This window comes from Protomyctophum bolini, assembly GCF_963924005.1.
Source record: "Protomyctophum bolini genome assembly, chromosome: 14".
NCBI classification, from domain to species: domain Eukaryota; kingdom Metazoa; phylum Chordata; class Actinopteri; order Myctophiformes; family Myctophidae; genus Protomyctophum; species Protomyctophum bolini.
The window spans coordinates 18073454-18081992 of NC_137875.1; the positions used below are offsets into that span (position 1 = coordinate 18073454).

The following is an 8539-nucleotide window of genomic DNA, read 5'->3' on the forward strand; positions in this document are numbered from 1 at the left end:
GAAAAGGTAAAAACAAAACAAAACGCAAACAAAAAACACTGTTGTCTTGCAACCTTCCTGCTTGCCTCATACAGTATGCATCATAGTGTAGCCAAGGCCCACCACCACGAGTGCCTCTACTGCACCTCAGACAGTCTCTGGCTGGTGCCAGAGACGCAGGTTTATTTGTTTTGCCACAGGCGCTCTTCTTCAGAGAGTGAGAGCCATGAAAATGGAAAGCACAAAGCGTATATTGGATTAGGACTAGGGTTATAAAAAAATAATCGGGACATCCCTAGTAATAGTATCAATATTATATCCATATCATGATATTAGTAGGCACAAGTGTTCTTTAAAAAATATAAATATCAGAATGGGGAAAAATCGGAATCGGCAGAAAATCTAATGATCGAAATCGGATCGGCAGGAAAAAACCTGATCGGGACATCCCCAATTAGGCCAAGGACAATGACAAAGTTGCATGTAAACTTTGTGACATTGTGCCCCAAAACAGCAGCAACGCTGCATAGTACTGCCTGGTAACCCGGTAGATAAAGATGTGTTTATGCAGTATATAAGCAGGAGTGCTTATTTGTTACAAACCTGGTAACCCCAATACATTTTTTTAAGTGGAGACAAGTGCAGAATTTGCAATCTTCTACTCGCCAGATATCAATGGCATCTGTTGCTCTTCTGTGCCCTATGTGAAAGACACTCCTAGCTAAACTGTTGATAAAATGTATAAAGTAAAATAAAACTGTTAATTAACCAAAATATTGATGTCAAATAACCAGTTGCAAAATTATCCGTTTTTGGCATAATGTAATAGTGGTCGGATTTGGCTGAAACTTTGCCCAAAGTCGCCACCAAATGGATGTCCAAAAAAACTGCAACTAAAATAAATAAAAAAATTAAATAAAAAACATACTGCTCAGTTTTTGTTCACATAAAGGAAGTAATGTATATCTTATGTGAATACTGTACCGTACATTCTGCTGTATGAAATGTACCACAATTGCTGCTAAAAGTATTTATGTATTTATTTAATATGCTTTATTGTTTAACTGTACTATTGCAACTATTTATGTATTTATTTTAGTGGTTTTACCTGTACTATTGCATCGTTATTTTTGTAATCTTTTCTTCTCTTTATATTAGTTGTATTTTTATTACATTGAGTATTGTCATTAACACTGTTGTTACAGTATAATTGTATTGTTGTTGGCACAGTCATGTAGAACCTATGACACACCAACATTTTGCTTAGTTGTACATAAGACACAACCATTTTGAACACACATGAGAGCCAACACCGTTATTACTCCCTGTCATGATAGATGATGCTTGCTGTGGTCAGAGGTCTGTAGTCTGTAGGCTCAGAAATCCCTGATCATGTACAGTACATAAATGTCAGGATCCCAACTACCCCGTGCGTTACTGTCGATGGGTCCTTGAGCAAGATTGCTCCCAAGGCAGGTTGGTGCCTTGCATAGTCTCCTTCGCTATCGGTGTATGAATGTGTGTGTGAAAGGGTGAATGTGTAAATCGCGATGCACCATTTACAATTTACCATAGTTAGGAATGGTGGTGGTTACCCTCCTGTTTGATTTTCTCTCAGCTGATGCTGCTGTAATTTCACACAGTTAAGGCTCATACATAGTCTGGATTTACGGTGGTTAGGTGACCACCGAACTACAACATGACGTCACGAGCCGTGGTGAAGAGCAAACCACCGCCACGGCTCCAGCCCTTCTCTCTGTTTTTACTCACCACCGCTCAATGTTATTTCAGCTCCGGTGGTCACCTCATCACCGAATATTCAGACTATGAATAGGCCTTTAGACTTCCACGTCGTGTGTTGTTGCTTGACACCTCTGTTAGCTGTGTAAAGCTTTTGGGTGGGGGAGGGTCTGGTTCAGTCTGTCTTCTAGAATCTGTGCTGGTATTCTCCTTCTTCTAAAGGCTTGTTGCACCCCATGCATCTTCATCAGACTCTTGCTCAAACTCAACTCTCTCCAGATGGGTCTGGTGGTAGGCATATCCGGCCTCGTTTACAGCCAGTTCGATGAGCGATTTCCCGTTCTTCCCTTTCTTCCTTAGAACTTTAGCTGGCTGACTGCGTGGTGGTTGGGCAGACCTCCTTCCACTGCTTGGGGTCAAGACTGCCAGCTCCTTCACCCTGTTAGCGTAATGTAGTGTGTTACGGGTATTCTCACATGATGACATACCAGGAGATATGGTTACAATCATGCACGTACGGGAGTTCTCCCCAATTAAGGAGTCTTTGAGGACCTGAGTGAGCTTGCTGTCCCTGAAAGGAATGTGAGGCTCATTGCGTCGCAGATCCCTAATGCACTTCTTTAGTGCCAGCAGACTCTTGTTAATCTCAGCTCTTTCCCGACGAGTGTTGTAGTCAGTGCTGTACACGTCAGCTGCTCTCTCATTCCCAGCCAGGTCGATGAGCGAGAACTTCCCATGCATCTTTCCCTTCCTCCTTAAAATGATCTGGAAGACAGCGTGGCTCCTAGAAGAGCGTGCGTTTGCCGATGTCTGACCCAATGTTCTCCAGCTGTTACCCACCTCTATGAGTTTGAGAACCTCCTCCGTACATTCGACGTCCGTCTCCTGTAGTCCTAGCACACGAACCTGTTTACCATTATCCGACACCCTCAGCTCAGTTCTACCATTCAGAAGGTCAAACACCATCCCATTGTAGATTTCGAAGAAGGTTGCGGACACTTGTAGTTCTAACTTGTTATAGTTGGGTTTCTTCAGCATGAGAAATACATCCCAAGCAGTTAATGCATAGATTCCTTTGGAACAATCATGGCTTCCGCCAGAAAAATCTCCACACATGGTATGCGTTTTCCCACTTCCTGTCTGTCCATAGGCAAAGCAGGTAGCCATGCCCCTCTCAAAGATGGTCTCCACCAGAGGCCTTGCTGTGAACCTGTACACCATCTCGTTGGTTGTGGAGTCGTCGAAGGTGTAGTCAAAGCGGAAGGTCTGGTTCTTCAAGTAACTGGTCAGGTCCACCTTCTGTTTGGGTTTGTGGACCATCACCACATCTTTACTGGGTATGGTGATCACGTCAAAGTCCTTCATGGTCTGTTCCTTCTTGTTCAGCGGACGCTTCCTCACGCAAACGCATATTCTGTGTTTTTTAATCATGTCTGTTGTGGTCAGAGGTACGCAGTCTAGACTGGTTCGAAAATCCCTGATCATGTACCTGATCTGCTGCTGTTGACGTTTCTCTTTGGTCTCCCCCTCCCCGTTGGACGTCCTCCTCCTGTTCAGCGGGTATTGTTGGGTGGCGGGAGGGGGGGATGTTTCAGGCTGTTGAGGAGACCTGGCACTGGTGGCCACCACTCTGTTATGTCTGGATGCGGCGTCACTCTTAGACAGTGCACTTGTGTGATGGTTCTTTGCAATTCTGTTGATTTTAATGGAAGCGGCAGTGGGACACAGTGGGGTCTGTGGAGGGCTGGGGACAATGTCCTCTTCTGGGGCAACATCTGGGTTTAGAGCAAATATAAATCCCAAGTCGACCTCTTTAGCTTTTGGCTCCCCATTTTCAATCCATTCCACTGTTACAGTCTTCCTGTCCTCGTTCAGTGAAGTCACCAACGCCCGGTTGATTCGCCAGTTTTGCTCATCGCCACGGTTTATTTCCACTTGAGTACCAACGTCAATCTTTCCAAAATCACATGCCATCCTACATTAAATTAATTAGTGAGATTGAACTCTTTTAATATGAAAATAAGTTGTGTGTACCAATGAATTATCCATATAATTATCCATATAACTATAAACTAAACTCTCCGGTGCTTTACTCATTTATGTATGTCCCAAAACCCTCCAGAGTTGCTGTGTCACGCCTGATTGGACAGTATTGTGACAACGTCATGGTTGCTATTGTAGCAGAGATCAAAATCACACTTGTGTGAAGTGAGGGGCGCCTGATAATGTTTGTTTAAAGTACTCTAAACAAACATTAAAAGTCCATAGACTTGGCTGCTACTCTGTTTGTTGAAAGTGCTCTAAACATTAGAGTTCATGGACTTTTTGAGGCCCTCATACATACGTACATACATACGTATGTAGGAAGGCAGGTCAAGGAAATACCTAGACATATTTGAAGACGTATACGTCATAGATAAGTTAGACACACTGTTGTTAGGGTTAGGGTTCTGTCTTGTTGTACGTTTTGCACATCCGTCCATCTTTGTACTGTTTTCCTCCATGCTATCTCCTTATCCCTAAATAATTTTTTCATTATTATGAAAAACATTTTTGAATAGTTAAAATAGCCAATCTACAAGCTCACAACGTGTCGATGTAGATCGACTCGTTGAACTTTTCAACCATCTTTCTTTCTTCCTGTATTTGGACATATGGCTGTATGGCATGGTGTGAGAGTTTGAGAGCACAAAGCTAATTAAAGTGGGCAAACTTCAACCAGCTTGTCTCACTCTCATTGACCTTTATCAAAACACTGGCATTCATGTCGGGCAAACGCTGGCACATTCCCCTGGAAGCAGTGTAGGCGTCAAAGTAAACAAACAGAGCCTCATTAGGTTGCACCAGAGGGCATCCTATCACCCTCGTAATCTTATTTTGCTTAACAATTCTGCAGACTCCCCTGTGGTCGCTGGACGTTGTGCCCATTACAGACTGTGAAACATGTGATGACCTCCGGCCACCAAATGGCGACTGTGGTTCAATTGACCTGGTTGCAACGGAGCTGAATATGTCTGACATATGACAGAAGAAGACCCCCCCCCCCCCCAACTAGAGATGCCGATAACTGGATGGGTCAAGGGAGACCGTCAGTCTCTAACCTTTTCTCTCAATACAGCAGGGGGCGGATGTGTAAGAAATCACCAAGATTTGGCTTTTTGTGTTTCTTAGCGGTGGTATTGCACAGGCGATGGAGACCCACCAAGATCGAGTTCCATTGAGCCAAAGAGATTCTATATAAAGAGGTGACACTCCTCAAATACTTGGAATCACCACTAGATGGTGCAGCGGTAGTGCTTTGACGTCATCATACCAAGATGGCATTCCCTACTCCGATTATGCAATAACCGTGGTGTCTGTCTGTCTGACTGTGCCCCTTTTATGGCCATAATAATGGTTCCGTTGTGGATTCCATATATTATATGAAATCCACGATGGATTTCTGTACATTTCCAAAACGATTCCCCTATTTTAAAATGTGTTCAGTTTGATATTCAGTTTGTTTATGTTGGTATATATTGTTGTGGACTTAATATGTGGTGGATTGGAGGCGAGTGAATGATGCCACAACAAGGTTTCCCGGATGGATTTACTGATGTTTACTTCACGTTTCAGGATATAAATTGATAGACAGAACTTGGCACAAATACTGTCGGGTATGTAAACTCACACTGTGCATAAAGTCTTCTCTGTATGGTGTCGGTCCGTAGTTCTCGGGCAGAGACGGAGGAGGAATCACTCGGACGTCCATACACATTGAAAACCGGATCATAACACACTAAACTGGCGGGCTGAACATAACCTACCCAGAACCCCCTGAGGCTGAGACCCAATCAGAACACATAGGCTTAGTAACTACACACACAATAGGCTGTGGACAATACACTGTAGTAGCAGGGCATAGGTTGCAAATGTTCCCACATTACAATATTTTATTCTAACTTATTCTAACTAATGGTCTCAAATTATGTGGGTAACAAAAACAATGGACTTAACAACTGGAATCCAGCATTGGAACCCAATTATGTTGTTGTTTTTTCTAAAGTACACTGTAGATCACACTGGTCAGTTTAAGAATAAAAAACTGAAAGTTGTAAGAAAAGAAAAGAAAAGAAAAAATGATTAAAAAAGACGAAATGTAAACAAGAATTGGTGACATCAATTAATTACCACCGCTACCTTATCCCAAGGCTGAGAGGTCGGCTAAAGGCAAAAAGTTTGTGGTTGCCTAAGCAGCCAATCAAGACGATAGGTTGTCCTGGGACCTGTTCCCCCTACTGTTCATATTTATATGTCCCCAAGTTCATGTTTACATCTTATGAGTGTTGTTATAGGTATTTATATATGTATATATATATGTGTATATATATTATATTATATATATTTATGTTGTATTATGTATTATATTATGCATTATATATTTATGTTCTGTTTGGCTAATGATATTCATGCCCTCCTTATACTCCCTTGATGTCTCATGGTTGTGTTCATCCTATGACCTATGCTAGCTTAACACGATAGGCGATATCGATAGGCCCCCACTCGTTTTATATTTATATATTTATATATACATATATATATTTATATTATATACAGTCTGGTGTATGTGTCGTTGCTATGTATGTCTTGTTTGTCATGTCTATAAAAATCTAATAAAAACTAATATAACAAAAAAAAAAAAGACGATAGGTTGTCAGTACAGCACCGCAGAGAGAACATTGACCAGCTGTGCTTACACAGCAGCTGGTAAAAAAAGTGTTATTTCTCTTCCTGAGGTCAGTTAAGTGTTTTTGACGTGTTAAACTTGGTCAGCTTCTTTTGAAAATCAAATGCTTTAATCGTCGTCTAATCACAATCCATTGGATTGCGGATGCCCAGCAGTTGATTGTTTTGTCTTGGGAGCTTCGTGTTAGCTGTTTACATTACAAACATAAATATGGGGATTCAGGAAGCTTTTAAAATAAGCTTTTAGACAGAGCCAGTGTGTCTCAGGGTGGCTCGTGTCAAGCTGACAGGAATTCAATAATTCCAGAGTCTCATTAAGTGTTGCCAATTTACCTGCTGTAATGTGTCAGAGACTCAGAGCACATATCTGCAACGCAAGCCCCCCCCCCCCCCCCCCCTAAGCCTGTTTTATACTTAATCATACTGTGGTGTCCCGCACCTGTTACCTGTTACCTATCCACTTCGTGCCTTGTGGCACATAAGGCCTTCACAGAGCGCTTCCACTTCTCACGGTCAGCTGCTGCCATCCTCACTTCAGTCCATGACCTCCATCCTGCCTCTTGACTCTTTCTCAACGGTACGCCTCCAGGTGGTCTCTGGTCTTCCTTTCCTTCGTTTCCCTTCTGGTGCCCATGTCAATGCTATGTTGCAGTCATTGTTGTGGTCCTGTCGTAGTATGTGTCCAATCATCTTCCATCTACGCAGCTTCACTTCCTCACTCAGCGGCTTCATCTCAGCTCTTTCTAGCAGCTCTTTGGTGCTGATGTGATCTTGCCAGTGTATACGGAGTATTCTTCGTAGGCATCTATTGTGAAACACGTCAACTGCCTTGTCTCCTTTGTTCATTTTCCATGTTTCACATCCGTATAGCAGTACTTGGTGTCCCGCACCAAGAATAGACAATCTTCAAGCTCTTTGCGGCGCATTGTGCAAGCTTGTAGATTAGCTGAATTTGGCGGAATCTGGAGATCAACACGATCTGCAGCAGCGGTAGTACAATATTATGTTATTGAGCATGCAGCACCTCACCCAGGTGCCCAGTGAAAGCTCCACTATACTATTCACATTCAGAGGGAGACCTCCGCCTCCCATCCTTTTGCTTTGCCACTGACAAAATAAAAGAGGAAATCAATGAAACCAAGGATCAATAGGACTCCACATCTCCTCCATTGCCAAGCCCATCTTTTTTTTCTTTTTTAAGATGATGTAAAGTTCAATGCTGAAAATAGCTGCAGTCTGACATTAATTCTTCCCAGCAAATGTCGGGGTATGAAATGGTACAAGTAAAGCTCCCATTGAAAGTTCACACAAAAATCTGGACTGAATACCTGAGGGTGTCTGGAACTGTTACCTGAAAAGCCATTATCCGCCATTTTCACCCTTTGCGTCAACAGAACCCATGAACGTCGAGTAACAATTAGAACAAATTACATATAGGGTTAATGTAATTGGGTTAATGTAATTGAATACATTAACCCTTCCCTGATGCTCTTCTAACCGTAAATCTGTGTATATAATAAAACCTATATCCCCTATCCCCAACTCTCTTAATCCCACCAACAGAGAGGCAGAGCCTGGTGGAGCGAACACACCAAACGTTGCGAGTGTGCGGACACACATATTCTTCATGGCTATAGTAGTATTAAGTAAAGGAGACAGTCGACAAAATGTACACACTATATTTCACATTTATAGTCAGTGTGTGACAAATAAACTAACGAAACGCTTGTCTCCTTTGTGTTCCGGTGGGTGTGCCACAACGAAAAAAAATTAAATAAATAAACAATCTGTTTATTTATCACCTTTGCCTCCGGCCAGAGTATGGGAACGGATTTGCAAGCATTCGTTGGCTCATTTGCTGTCGATCGGCCCAATCATCAAAAGGTTGCGGCAATCTGCACATATCGGACCGGTATCCCAGTCAAAAACCAAGTAAATTTTCAGGATATGTGGGAGATCTCTCTCCAGGCCAAGGATGATCCTTCAACAATCAGGAATTAATCGGATGGTGTAGATTTCTCTTCGAAGCATATGTCAAGTATAGTCTGGTATTCCCTTTTTGGTTAACAGCAATATATCACAACAGTATCTATAT

At 42.4% G+C, this 8539-nt stretch overlaps 1 pseudogene across 1 annotated transcript; it reads right to left on the reverse strand.

Annotated features, from left to right (window-relative positions):
- Positions 1 to 2075: 2075 nt before the first annotated feature.
- On the reverse strand, positions 2076 to 3693 carry LOC308328782 (kinesin-like protein KIF2A; annotated as a pseudogene). Its single transcript has one exon. The product of its transcript is annotated as a kinesin-like protein KIF2A (transcript).
- Positions 3694 to 8539: the final 4846 nt, after the last annotated feature.